This window comes from Triturus cristatus, chromosome 11 (assembly GCF_964204655.1).
Source record: "Triturus cristatus chromosome 11, aTriCri1.1, whole genome shotgun sequence".
NCBI classification, from domain to species: domain Eukaryota; kingdom Metazoa; phylum Chordata; class Amphibia; order Caudata; family Salamandridae; genus Triturus; species Triturus cristatus.
In genome coordinates, this window is record NC_140594.1 from 410,121,611 (window position 1) to 410,136,819 (window position 15,209).

At 52.0% G+C, this 15,209-nt stretch overlaps 1 protein-coding gene across 2 annotated transcripts in view; it reads left to right on the top strand.

Moving 5' to 3' along the window:
• LOC146784326 (poly(ADP-ribose) glycohydrolase-like) overlaps window positions 1-15,209 on the top strand; it is an 868,511-nt gene that overhangs the window by 454,677 nt on the left and 398,625 nt on the right. The gene's annotated exons all lie outside the window — the stretch shown is intronic.

Genomic DNA, 15,209 nt, shown 5'->3' on the forward strand with positions numbered 1-15,209 from the left:
GCAGTAAGTCCGACTCCAAGCTGGTCAGGTCCCTTTCCAATTGGAGCCTTATGTGCCCCTGCGCGCGTAGACAATGCCCCCTGAGTACCACCTCAAAGGCGTCCCATTCCGTCTGTGGGGTTGACGCCGTGCCAGCGTTGTCCTCGAAGTATTGCGCAATGCATGTGAGCAAGTCATCTCGGAAAGCCGCGTCTAGCAGCAGCGCAGGCTGCAAGCGCCAAGTGGGGACAGGAGGGTGCGGGTGCGCCCAGGCCAGCGACATGAAGTGTGGGTTGTGGTCCGAGTGCGTGCGGCCCATGTATTGTGTGTCCGTCACGTGGGGTAGGAGGGCAGTGGAAGCCATGAATCTGTCCAGGCGGACATGCAAGTCGTGAGCGCCGGAGTAGTAAGAGTACGTCCGCACCCCCGGGTTGCGCCGCCGCCAGACATCGTGTAGGTCCCACTGCGCAGCCCATTCCAGTAACGCTTTTGTGGCTCCCCGTGTAGAGGCATTAGCAGGGGGTGGGAAGGAGCGGTCCAGCGCCGTATCTAGTGTGCAATTGTAATCGCCCCCTATTATCCACGAGGTTGCGTGCCATGGTGCCATAACCTGTGAGATCCGCGCCAGAAAGCCGCCCTGATCTACATTGGGGGAATAGAGGGACACTAGTGTGAGAGGCTGGCCATCCAATCTGCCCTGCGCAGCCGCATATCTGCCCTCCCCATCTACCGCCACCTCCGTAGTTACCCAGGGGGTCCCAGGGCGGATCCATATCAATGTGCCGCGCGCATAGGAGGAGTACTCCGTGGCGTAAAGCTGCCCCCGCCATCGACGGCGCAGTGCTTGCACCTCAGCTCCGTTCAAGTGGGTCTCTTGGAGTAGTGCTATGTTGATGCGATGGCGCTTTAGGTAAGAGTAGATTTGATAGCGTCTGGTTGGTGTGTGCATTCCCCTGACGTTCCAGGTGCATATTTGTATATTAGTCATGTCAGCTATTCGTGTCTGTGCGCCATCCCTCCTCCCAAAGTGTGGTCCCCCGGTCAGAGGCCCTCCAGCTCCAGTAGCCCGTCTCAGCCGCGCAACTGTCATAGGTGTCACATGCGCAGTACCATGATCTCCAACAGGGTAGTGGGGTAGGGAACAGGGGGAATGCAAAAAGCCTTAACATGGCAACAAAGTCCAAATACCAAAAGGTCGGCCACACAACAGGTCACCGTCCAAACACTCAAGTGAGCTCACGAACTATACAGTCTAAGGGGGTGTTTGTGGTTGCGTTCAAACAGTAAACAAAACAATGCAGTTACGGGTGTGCCCAGTGTCCCTCCCGGGTGCAGCATGCAAGCCCTCACTGGCCAGCGGACGCCCAGTGTCTCCTATTCCATGCTGCGGCAGCTGCAGGTCCAGGTACAAGTCCGGGGTGGGAAAGAGTGTCAGGGGGGGGTGCATGCCCCCTCCTCCCAGGCAGGTCAAGTCGCCGCGGGCCGGCTACGAGCCGCAGCAGAGCACTTCCCCGCGACCGCAGCGGAGGTGCGTGAGCCGCAGGTGAGCAAGCAGGTAAAGTACTTACAGTGGCCAGTGCCGCATGTCGGCTCCCCAGGGCAGCGGCAGCGTGAGCGTTGGCAGGTCCAGGACAGCCCCAGGGCCAAGCGGGGCAGTCAGGCAGAAGCCCTGGTGGGTTCTCATCATGTAGGTGGCAGCAGTCAGGCCCAGCCGCCGTCAGCCAAAGAGATCCACAGTCTGGGGTGTGACCTCCGGGGGTCCCCCAGAGCTCTGCGTGTCCGGCAAGCCATATATCGCCTCGTCATCTGTAGAAGACGCCGCCGGGCTGGCTCCCGGGTGGAGCGACGGCGCCGGGGAGTTGCTGATTTCCGCCACTCTGCGTAAAGCATCTCGTTGCTCCTGTTGGACAAGAGCCACCGGCGGGGAGCGGCGGACTGGCTCCCCGAGCAGCGGTGGCGTGGATGATCGTCTGCGACGTCGCCGCCCCGGGCCCCTGGACTGTTCTATCGTGTTGGCTCCCGGCGCCCTTCGCGGCGCGTCAGGCATACCCCCATCCAGCCAGGCCGCAGCCTCCTCAGGGTTCATAAAGAAGTGTGTCTTGTCACGTAGCACGACTCGTAGTTTGGCCGGGAAAAGTAGCGAGTACTTTAGGTTTGCTTCACGCAGCCTCCGCTTGACAGCCAGGAAGGAGCGTCTCTGTCCCTGAACTTTCGCAGTATAGTCCGGGAAAAACATCACCGCAGCGTTCTCGACAGTGACCTCCCCGAGGTTCCTGGCTTCGCGTAGGATCGCGTCTCGATCCCGGTAGTTGAGTACTCTAAGGAGGAAGGGCCTGGGGTTAGAGCCCGGAGGGAGCGGCCGCATGGGCACTCGGTGGGCTCTCTCCACCACAAAGTGGGGGGAAAGTGTGCCAGCTGGAAGAAGGTCTCGTAGCCAGTCCTCGACCCTACGTGCGGGATCCGCTCCCTCCCATTTCTCTGGGATGCCCACGAGGCGAATGTTGTTTCGTCGTGCCCGTCCTTCCGCATCCTCAGCCCTGCCCTCCAAGAGGTCTATTCTGGTGAGGAGGTCATGTACCTTTTTGTCTGTTTGCGCCACCAATGGTTCAACCGCTGCCACTCCATCTTCCAGTGTCTTAGTGCGGGCCTGCAGCTTCTTGTGGTCGGCGCGGAGATGGGTCAGGTCAATCGCCACGCCATCGATTCTGGTCTCCAGGGAGGCGCGCGTCTGTTGCAGCGACTCTTCCATCCGCTCCATGGCCGCCAAGACGCTGTCCAGCTTCGCCGCCACGTGGTCGGCATCCATCTTGTGCGCCGTTTTTGTTTGTCTCCCCTTTGCCGCCGCAGATCCCGATCCAGTGCGTGTCCGCGCTCCTCCCGGCATGGGGCTGGTGGCGAGCGCAAGTTAATGACCCCCGGTGCTGTGCGTCAGGGGCCCGTTGGCCGCGACAGGTCACCCCGGCGTCTCCGGGATCGCCGTTGGGAGCCACGTCTCACCTGCCGTAGAGTTAACAGCTCCAAGCAGCGCAGGGCAAAGGTCTCGTCCCAGGGGAGCAGGGCACCTGTGCAGCTCCGATCAGGTCCAATCTCTCAGAGGTTCGTCAGCGCAAGTGCGGCCGCAGGCGGCGCGGCATGCCGGTCCACGGGGAGCCCGCGCGAAGGAGGCCAGATTACGGTGTAGCAGCCTTCAGGTCAGAGCGGGGGGGGAGGGGGGGGGAGCTCCGCGCGTCACGCCGCGGGCCCAAGGGTCGCCCTCTTCTCCTCAGGTTCCGGTGTCCGTCCCCTCTCCGGGTCTACCCCGCCAGCCCCCAGGCCCCCGTCCGCCGACTTGCCTGTCCACTGGGCACCGCAGAGAGCATCCACGCAGGTGGCTGAAGCCGCTCCCAGTCCGCCGTCGTCGCCGCCGTCGTCCGGAGTCTGCCCACGGGGGAGGGGGGACCCCAAGGAGCCCCCGGTCGCTGTGTCCGCCTCGCAGGGGGTCACGACAGTAGTTGCAGGGCGTATCCTATGCCGCAGCGTGAGGCCTGCGAGGGCAGCTCAAGCCGCGGACTCGCGTAGGCGCCGTCCCCAGGCGCGGGTTCATCAGTGCGGCGCCAGGCCCGTCGTTGGTGGCAGCGTCGCGCGACGTCTCCAAGGAGCCGCAAGTTTGGCCAGGGCATGTAGCAGGGAGCAAATCAGGGCCAGCTATGGTGTTGGATCGCGGGAGGCCGCCGAGTCCCTCGAGGCCTGGTGTGTCGCCTCAAGCCGCGGACTCGCGCAGGCGTCCTCCCCAGGCGCAGGCTCCCCAGGGCGGCCCCAGCCTCGCCGTCGGCGCCGGCGGTGCGCGGTGCCTCCGATGTGCCCCAAACTCGGCCAGGGCAGGCAGCAGATGCCGAATCAGGTCCGCCGGCAGTTTTGGGCCAGAAAAAGGATGATTTTAGCGGATAAAAGGCCCGGTGTAGGCGAGCTCTGGCAGGAGCTCTACCCGGGCATGTCCGCTCTCGCTGCGTGGTAAGCCACGCCCCCTTCAGCTTTGGACAATGGGGCTCTCACTGCCCCAACCTCCATAGGTTCGTTGTCGGTGGCCAAGGGAGCCTGTTCCCTCCGGGTGTATCTGTGTGTGGAGCCTCCTCCTCTGTATCTATCACCCCCTCTTTCGGCCAGGCGCCCGTCCAGGCGCAAAACTAGATTCATCATGGCGGCGCAAGTGGTAGGCTGGGGGTCTATCTGCGCCACTATGTCTTTGAGATCGTCGCTCAAACCCTGATAGAACAGGGACATCCTCTTCTCTTCGGGCCATGCCGCCTCCGCCACCAACCTGTTAAAGGAGGTGAGGTAGGTAACCAGATCGCTCTTTCCTTATCTCAAGGATAACAACTCTCTGTCTGTGCTGAACGTGGTGGTTCTTCTATCGAACACTGCTTCAAACGCTGTCCTGAACGCGTCCCAATCGGACAGAACGAGATCGTTGTTTCTGACCAACGGGACCGCCCAAGACGCAGCGTCCCCCACTAAATATGAAATGGCAAAAGCTACCCTCGAGTGATTGGTGGGAAAAGACGATGGCTTACATGAGAAATGCAGCATGACCTGCGTCAGGAAGATTTGTATTTTTTGTGGATCTCCGGCGTATCTTTCAGGGCTAGCTAAGGGAATGGGCGGTGGCACCGTCACCTGAATCTGTGGGCCACCCGCTGCGGACGCATCAAAGGGGTTACGTGTCAGCCTATCTACCCTGTCCCTCAAGGCGGCAGTTTCTGTACGCGATGCCACTAGTTCCTGTTGGACTAAGGCTAATGCCTGTACTACGTCTTCCAAGGTGGCCATGTTGCCCACCCCGGACCGGGAGGAGCACGTATCGTGGGTGCGATATTCTGTTACGACTACAGGGCTCCTCAGGGTCCGGCGACGTAACAGGGGTCCACCTCCCGATATCCCCGGACTCCAACCAGAAGGTTACAGAGCCCAGAGGCGATCAGGTGAGGGAAAGAAGGAAGGGGGGAAAGGAACAGCAGGGAATAGAACCTGAAAGACAAAACAAGATAACATTCATATAAGAGCAACACTTATATCTACTCTCATTTCGGTCTCACTAGCGCCAGCAATTACCATGTGTAATGGGAGTCCTTTCCCCGTGACCCCTGAGATGCCTCTCTCAGGACCACCAAATCATGTCTCTCCAGCCCACAGACCTCTCCTGTGGCTTTCTATGTTCAAAACGAAACACCGGCCATGCAACGCAATGGCCTCTCCTCAGTCTTGCCTCAGACTAAGGGATCCTAGTTCCACGCTATCAATAGACGACTCCAAGAACTTCCAAGAGGCTTCCACGGTGTACAACCGCCGCCGGCGTTCTTACAGTGGTAGCGCTCCTTCACAACGTGAGGATCAACACGCCAATAGTCGTGACTCAGTATGTTAACAGACACTCCCTAGTTAACTACACCAGGAGCACCTCCTCGCTGGGAATACGCCTCTCGCGCTCTCCCTGGATACTCAGTTAGGTGTTAGGACACCCGATGTCGAACCGCTCAGCCTTGCTAAAATCATTACCTCCGATATGCCCCCGTCCCATAATGCCCAGTGGCAGGGCCTCCCCTTCACGGGGTGAAGCGGGGGTTAGTAGGGGTTTGGACACCCTAGACAGGAATCCAGCATGTGCACCTCCTATGGTGCTAACAGGACAAATACCGCCCCTCTGCGGTTGGGATAGGTCGCCTTGCAGCCAACAGAGTACGAGGAGCCAGGGACCTTTCCTACCTGCTCCGTGATCTTCGTTGCAGCCGCCGGCCGCGGGGTACACACCCCCGGGGGTGTCCGTCCGTCGGAAGTTCGGGACTCGGGTTTTCACCGCCGACAGGCTCCGCAACGCTCCTCCGCTTCGTACGTCGATCTTCCTCCGAGTAAATGAATAACGCACACCTCCGGCCGGGTACGACGCCGTTATAAGGACGTTCACTTCCGGGCCCCGGAGGTTGCTGGGATATGTAGTTCATACACTAGGTAGGCGCGTTTGCCTATGGCGCCTCCGATTCCTGACAGTACGTGTCACCAGAAGAACTTGTCGAGGCGCCTTCCAACGAGGTTCCAAATTCCTTGTCCTCTGAAAATTTTTCACACAGACCCAGTCTCCCGGTTGGATAGAATGACCTGGGTCTGTGGAGGCCTCTGGTAAAGCGTTTTGAACCTGGTGGTGGAGAACACGTAATTTAGTGGTGAGGTCATGTAAGTAGTCAATCAGCATTGGATACTCTATGTCAGAATACTTTTTAGGGCGAGGGACTCCCCAAACATTAGCCGGGCGCCCAAAAACAACCTCGTATGGGCTGAGTCCCAAACGAGAATGTACAGCTGTTCTAGTGGATAGGAGAGCCAAAGGTGAAGCATCGGGCCAGGCAAGTCCCGTGCTAGCCTGTACCTTTGCAAGCTTAAGTTTGAGAGTGCCGTTATAGCACTCTACCAAACCCGCTGATTGGGGGATGGTTCGCAGCATGGAATTTCTGCCTGATACCAAGACCGGTACACACCTTTTTCATAATTTGGCCCACAAATTCACTTCCATTGTCACTCCAGACAATGCGTGGCAAACAAAACCTAGGGAAGAACTCTTTCAGAAGAACTTTGGCAGTGGACAAAGCAGTGTTGTCTTTCAGGGGGTAGGCCTCTATCCATCTGGAGAAGGCACACACCACCACCAAAACATATTTGAGATTGTTGCATCGTTCCATGTGAATATAATCAATTTGCAACACCTCAAAAGGATATGTTGGGGGAGCAAAATGACTTGCTGGAGTTGGGGTTCCCTTTCCTGGATTATGCATCAAGCAAACGATACAATGCTTCACTAAATTATCTGTACATTTTGGAATCCCTTCGTTCAGCCACACTGGAGCCAGAAGCTTACATATTCCTTTCGCACTGATGTGGGCTGTACCATGTGCCATAGCAACTACAGGCAGTACATAGGCATCTGGTAACAGCCAACGCTGATGTTCTGACAATTCTATCCAACATCCCATCGCGTCTAACATTCCTGTACTCTCTTTCCACTTACTCAACTCTTTCTCTGTAGCCTCACCTTGAATCGATCTCACACTTTCTATTGTATCCTCACACATTCCTTTTTCCTTGACCCAATTTGCAGGGCCCGCAACATACATGCGACTCATAGCATCTCTGGCTGTTTCTTTCGCTACCTCATCCGCAAAAGCATTCCCGCGACCAACATCATCAGTAATCCTCTTATGCGCACTACACTTTATGATTGCTATCTGGGTAGGCAAAGCAAGTGACTCAAGAAGATCAGTTACCAACTGACCATGCTGTATTTTAGTACCGTGGGAGGTAAAGAATCCTCTTTCCTTCCACAAACGACCAAAACTATGTGCCACACCAAACGCATACTGGCTGTTGGTATATACATTCACTCTCTTCCCCTTAGATAGCACACACGCTCTGGTCAAAGCTATCAGTTCAGCCGCCTGAGCTGAATTATGTCTGATGCGTGCTGTCTCCACGATTGTATGCAAGGTGGTAACAGCATAAGCTGAAGTTGTTTCACCATTAGGGAGTTTAAAACAAGAACCATCCACCCATAGGATCCCATCCGGGTCCATTAGTGGTGTATCTTTCAAATCAATCCTACCTTTTGTCTCCTCCTCAGTACGGAGAAAACAATCATGTTGTTCCTGAATACCTTTCTCTTCTGGAAAAGGTAACAATGTGGCTGGATTTAAAGTGTTATATCGTTTGATGTGCACATGACTATCCAAGAGCGTCAGCTCATACCCAGACAAGCGAGCGCTTGTAAGATGCTGTGTTTTTGTCCTATTTAGCAAGGTATCCACTGCATGCGGTACCATAACAATAAGAGTGTTATCCAGCACCACTCCAGCAGACTGACGAATAGAAATTGCTGCTGCTGCTGTAGCTTTAAGACAACTAGGCAATGCCTTGGCTACTGGATCTAATGTAGCCGAAAAGTAGGCACATGGCCGCTGCTTGTCTCCAAATCGTTGTGTTAAGACTGACAACGCACAACCCTCTCTTTCATGGAGATAGAGCGTGAAGGGCTTACTGAAATCCGGAGTACCCAACACAGGAGCAGAGCACAGAGCAGCACGTAAATCAGAAAAACTCTTCTGACATTTGTCAGTCCAGGGAAGGGGTTGGGGTGTGTCTTTCAAAGTGAGTGCCAACAAAGGTTTAGCCAACAAAGAATAATTTGGAATCCACTGTCTACAATAAGAGGTATTGCCCAGAAAGGCACGCACTTCTCTTTGTGTGGATGGCACAGACATTTGTGAAATTGCTTGAATACGTTCTGGGGTCAGTCGCCTTCCCTCCTTCGACAAGAGATGACCTAAATAGGTAACCTCTTGGCGGGCATATTGTAATTTAGAAGGTGAAACCTTATGGTGAAGGTCAGACAAGTGACGCAATAGTGCAATAGTCACGTTCTAGCAAATATCCTCTGAATCAGCAGCAATCAATAATTCATCCACATACTGAATAAGGGTAGCACCTGGCGGCAAAGGAAAAGCATCAAGCTGGCATTTCAGAGCTTGGCTATAGATGGAGGGACTTTCACAATAGCCTTGGGGTGCGCGCTTGAACCTTAAACTTCGGCCTCCTAAAGAGAAGCCAAAAATATCCCTACTCTCTTCAGCAATGGGGATGCTGAAGAAAGCATTTTTCAGATCAATAACAGAAAACCAAGCTGCCGAGGCAGGTATCATAGTTAACAGGGCAGTGATATCTGGAACAACAGGAAACTGTGGTACAACAATTTTATTAACCTCCCGGAGATCAATAACCAAGCGATAAACAGGAGGCTGAGAAGGATCAGTGCGTTTAAGAACCGGGAGAACAGGACTATTGCATACATTTCCCCTCGACCACGCCGTTCTGAACCAAATCATAAATAATAGCAAAAAGTGCTCTTTCACCATCATTGGGAATTTTGTATTGAGGGATGCGTGGCAATTTAGCATTGGGCTTGAGGGTAACAACATAGGGTGGGATCTCAAGACAACCAACATCATTTGGACCCTTAGCCCAAAGTGTTGCAGGGAGAGAGAGCAATTCAGGTGGAAATTGATCTTTAGACAAATACATTGGAGAAGTCAGTTTCTGCCCCAAAACGAGATGCACACCAGAAGGAGGACAATATATTGTTGCATGCAATCTTTTCAATAAATCCAAACCCAACAGATTTTTCCCGCAACCAGTCGTTAAAAGAAGCGGAGCTTCCAAATCGTAAGAACCAATTGAAATAGGCAGAGGTCAAGAGACCGGGCTATGAACTGGGGCGCCAGAAAATCCTACGGATACGTTTGTTAAGCCAGACAAAGGTGCCCCAGGGAGTTTGGAGTGAATAATAGAACTTCTCATCGCACCAGTATCTAAAAGAAATGGCTCTGAAACACCCATTTAGTGACATTAACATGAGGCCCATTCTGATCTACTGGAATCGATACAACTCCCTCACTTTGTCTATGGCTGTCCTAGTTAGCGTGAAGACCGTCATTCTCACCTTCAACATAGTAATCATCATTGTAATACTGTGTAGACTGAGTATTTTGCTGATCAAAGTAGTTCATAGAATGTGGAGGTAGAAGTGAACGCTGTGTCTGGGGCAACATACCTTGACCTCTACCCCTGGGCGCTAACTGGGAACCACCACGACCTCGTGGAGTAGATAGTCCTCCATTACGCTGTAATAAAACCGGGCAGCCATTCTTAAAGTGACCTTCCTCCCTACAATCGGCGCATTGGTTAGGACCTAACAAAGGCCGCAGAATATAGAGCTCAGGCTTTTGAAACACCCTCTGAAATTGGGGAGGCTGTTGAAACTAGCGCTGAGCAGAGCGAGGAGGATAAGCTTGTTGCAGAAAAACCTTCGTTTTTAATTCTTTAGTCTTTTTCTCTTGCTTGTCTTTTTCCTCTTTGTCCCTGTTTTCGTAATATTGAGCAGTAGCCAATATCTGAGCAGAAGAGGAAACAGCCCATGAACTTTCAGAGTCTTTTAACTTATGTGACAACTCGGGGAGCAAATTAAATACGAATTTATCTACAAATAATCGCTGTCCACCCTCCGTAGTCCTATCCTGACCACTGTGATCAATAATCGTCTCCTCAAAACGAGTGAAGAAATCGGAGACACTCCTCTTTCTTCTGTCTACACGCAGCTAATTTATCCCAATTAACTCGTAAGGCGGGCATCATTGTTTTCATTAAAGTAATAATCCTACCAGGGAGTTCTGTGATCAAAACTTCAGGCTTAGCACCACCCACTTGTGCTCTATCCGAGGCAGTTATAGCATTCCATGTACCACCCAATTCTTGAACGTGATCCTCTCTACGAAACGAAAGAGTCAAACATTGCCGGCCTGGCTTGTCTTTTGAACAATATCGCTTCCAAATTGTCTAATATGTCAGGCTCAAAACTACCATTTTGTGGCCACTGTAGAACGCCATCGTTCTTCGTGTATCGGATCCATGCCTTATTAAAGGCAATGGGGCTGACACCATGTTTTGAATAAAGCTCATAGGTGGAAGTTCCAACCGGAGGAATCGGACAAGAGTTCTCCAGCCGGGAATCCCTATTACAACCAAAGCAACAGAGCTTCCTAAACTTACTCAGACCAGGCATCGTTATTTCACTGGACTGTTCACAAACATCAAGGGGTTAAATCAAATAATACAGCACAAACGTACTCACCCCTCGGCTTTGGCTTTTGCAATAGCCGAATCAAAGACCCAAATCAAAACAAAATAGTGGGAGCTACCCACCAATACTTAACTAAGTGTCTTCTTACGCCAACAGAGGCCCGTCTAATGTCTCGCGATACCAAACATCATCAAAGGGACCAAAGCAGCGCGGCAGTCAGGGCAGCAGTCGTCAGCAAGGAGAAACCGCGCTGCAAAAGACCTTCGGACCACTTCGACATACAGGGGTCGCTTGACGTGGTTCCCGATTCCTCCAGAATTTTCTTGCGGGGCTCCTCACGATCCTCGGGCAGAACTGCTACCTCTGAAGCCAGCCCACGTTCGGGCGCCAATTTGAAGAACCAAGACCTTATGGGCCTGGCGGCGCAGGGTACGCCTTAATCTCCTGAGTGCACCTGCTTTGTCGAACAGAGACACGGGACACTCCGTTAGGCGTAGAAGATAAGGTTTATTAGCTGCAGCTAAGTACAGTTGTCCCAGAAGTACACTCTGTATGTTCTTAGGAGACTGCCACTTTACTTCGTGGCGCACAATCTTTTATAACACACACATTCACAAAGAACACTCCCAATGCATACAGGGTTAACCAATGAGAAGAATGTGAAAACAAGATATTAAGTAACTCAAATAAGCCTCTCTTCCAACTGTGTTTGTCACCCTTCCCCACAAGTTAATCAGTGGTAGTGTTTATAAGTCGACTTGCAGGTGGCAGGACAAAATTTGTATGCCCCGAAGGCCAGAGGATAAGATAAAGTCAGGAAAGAATGGTGCGAACCAACAGATAGTTGAAACAGGGATCAGTCAAACCAGACGAGCATTAGTGGAGTCGGCCGGACCCTGACTCCAGCTTTAAACAGAGGCAGGAGGTTATTTGACACGTTGCAGTAGGAAGAGGGAAAACAACACCTCGTTCACCGTGCTGCCTGAGTGAGGGCAACACAAAATGGCGAAAAGACACAAAATGGTGGCTAAATACGAACGGGATTGGAAACTGAATTACCTCACAACCGATCATAGCACCCAGCCGATCAACGGACCCTCGCACTCCCTGAAGAAGCCCGGGATGCTGCAACCACAGAAACCTGTTGCAAAGCTGCTCATCACCATGCAGTGTGACACGAAGGTGAGGCGAGAGGGAGACTGAGACTTACTTGGCAGAGGTCCTCGTACCGGCGTCAGTGCCCAGGGCTGTGCAGAACTGGAGTTGAGGTGCGGAGCAGAACCCTGTGCCTGCTGGGGTAGCTGACGTGAAGTGGGTCCACGTGAGCGTGCCCCAAAGGGCTAAATGTTATCTTGCTGGCAAATGTTCACCAATGTGGCAAGTACCACTTATCCAGACTTTATTCCCCATTATCTGGATCTCAAGGGTTTGGCTGCACATGCTGCCCATTATGGGTTGAAGGGGAAAGCGGAATGGAAAGCACACCGCCCCAATGCCGGGGGCAATAAGAAGTCCATCTTCTCATACTGCACCGCTGGGGGTCCGCACTGCAAAAAGTAAGATAAGACACTGACCTAAAGCACACATGCCCACAGGCGAACTCTACTTTCGGGACCTTGCACCGTGGCAGAGCCTATGCGCTGGTCTTGCCCCAAGACTTGCTACCCCATCACTGTACTCCACTATGTCGCCTCAGCTGCTCGTGCTGGCCCTGTGGGATAAACGGGCTGAGAGGAGGACCGAATTAAAAAACTACCGACCCACATTGAGCTCACCACGACCCCAGGTTTCTGTATTAGGCGACCCCCTTGCAGCACAACATGGAGAAGGAGAAGGGCCCGCCTGTGCATGCCCAAACTAAAATGGATACGTTTACTGTCCTCCCCTCCAATGGTTGCTGCTGGACAGCAAGGAAACAGCCCCTCGACTCAGTCCCCTGCGGAACCCACTGGCCTGAATGCCATACTACATGCCATCTTAATATCCTGCGCTGTCGAAAATAAAATCAGAGAAGTGAGGGCAACAGTGCAGCTATGCAATGGCAATCGTTCATACCCATAAAACAGTTACTCTTTAAATACTTGGGAATGTATATCTCTTGTATGCCAGGACTGATCTGGAGTCTTAATATACCACCCCTCATATCCGCCATGAAGTCAAGTATCCAATGTGCGGAGCATTACCACTCAACATGCTGAGCCGCGTGGCCGTCTTCAAAATGATGATCCTAACATTGTATTTATACACCCTTCAGATTTTCCAATTGTTTGTCCCCAGCTGTTGGGTTCACAATCTCACGTCCACAATCCGACTCTTCTTGTGGGCAAATTGTCCACCCCGTATAGATTGGGGTAAATGCAGACTGTTGGTATATGACAAATATGGGGATGGTCAACCTTAAACTGCATTACAGGGTGACACAATTGCTTGTCATCAATAATTGGATGCCCGGGTATGGAATGACCCTGCGTACTGGGCCAAACTTTCCCTTCTTAGTTTCAACAAGGTAATGGGGCTACTATGTGGGATTCCATCCTGCAAAGACTTCCTGAGACGACCCATGCGATCTTCCTGAATTGCGTGCACTTCTTCATTTCATGGGCTGGCGCTATACACTAACACAGCAGACTCCAATATGGCGATTTTGACTGCTCCATCACACTGCGCGACTCTATGGCTTTCAGAAATAGGATGGAATCGGCATCACAATCCTGGGAAACATTTGGCACTGGGACCACATCAGGTCATTCCAAGACCTTCAGACCCATTACAACCTCTCCAAGACCCAGTTCCATAAATACTTGCTCCTCAAACAAACACTGGTCACATACAAAACCCGTCTTGAGGGTCTCCCTGAGCATGACCCATTGAGGCCACACTACTGATGGGTAAGGTGGAGAGAGGCCGCATCTTTCACATCTACAGCACTCTTATCTACAACCCCTGAAGTTTTCACTCCCCTGAGGCAGAAATGGGAAGACTGGATTGGCCCCCTTGATTGGCCCCTTTGATTACATGAATTGGCCCCTTGCTCGTATATCCTTCCCACTGAGACAATTCAGCTGAATTACCTCACTCCCCAGAAGCTATGGCAAGCCAGGATAATGCACCATCCGTCCTGTTTCTGCTGTCCAATTGTAGTAATAGGTTTTTTCATATGACCTGGCTGTGCCCCTCAATCGCAGACTACTGGCAATGGATATGAAGCTCCCTGATCCACATCTTAAGGTACCCAGTCAGACTGATGCCTAAACAAGGCAAACACAAGGAGATGATGGACGGAGCGCTGAAACATTTCAGACACTCAACCCCAGTTACAGATCTGGGTTGAATCCATCATCGCTCACTCCGCCACCCCAGTTCAGACCCTGGCATATGTAAATCAGTCTTGACCTTGTTCCTCCTGGAAACAGTCTAGCCCGAACTGCCAAGCAAGGTCTTCCGTAGACCGTAAAATAGCATCCTGGGACCGGTTTCATGGTAACACCCCTCATCAACCAGGCTAGCTTGAATCCAGTGGCAAAGTGAGCAAGAGACCCACATCTGGGCATACCCTGCCAACTTAGGGCGAACAAAGGAAACAGAAGGAGATGATGGACGGAGCGCTGAAACTTTTCAGACACAGATCTAAACAAGACCTCTTTGGCATACTTGATGATCTGGGAAACATAGAGTGGAACGATACTTGATAGGCATGGCCACAGTGGTCGCCAGGAGGGACATAGCCAGGAGATAGAAGACAGCGGATCAGTCTACGCTTGCTGAATGGCGGGCAGGGATGGACTGGTGCACGTAGGTGGAGGAGCCAATCTAAATGGTGAGGGGATGTCCCTGTAAACACAAATGGATCTTGGACAAATGGTGGGTATACTATGGTTTTTGACTTTAGTGACCCAGTACACTGATGAAGGACTACTATGGGGCTGCAGAGAGGCGATGCATGGATTTTGGTGATGTCTGTTATACATATTTGCATAAAACCAATAAAATTGTTTATTTAAAACAAAAAACTTTATTTCAGAGCTTTAGAAATATGTCCCCCCGATTTTATGGGACCAGTACTGCTTTTTACCAGGATCAACTTTAATTCAGACTAACTTCATTAGGGTGCTTCCAACACCACTCTAGAAGCAACAATGTTAGAAGGTTTTTAACAAAATTTAACCAATCTCTGCCACCTCTACGTGTATATATATACACATTTCTTGAACAGATTTTAGGTATAATGCAGCACAAGGATTCTTATGCAAGCGGACCCACTACACTAAGGGTTTCAGTGTAGCCTCATCTGCTATTGTGGAAATACCCAGTTCAAGATACTGCAGCGCCAGTGGGATATCAGGGACTAAATACATCGGGGACCTGAGAAAATGATTCTCTTGTACTTGGAGCTTTTTTAAGGTACTATACCCCCATAACTCTGCCTCATACAATGCGGCCGCCACTTCTTTTCTGATGATGAATTCGCGAGATTACACTTCGTCGTATAGGTTCTACTAATCAAGTAAGACTGTGTGGTTGCAATACATATGCACCAAAATATAGGGACTTAATCCATGCACATCATCAAAATATTTTG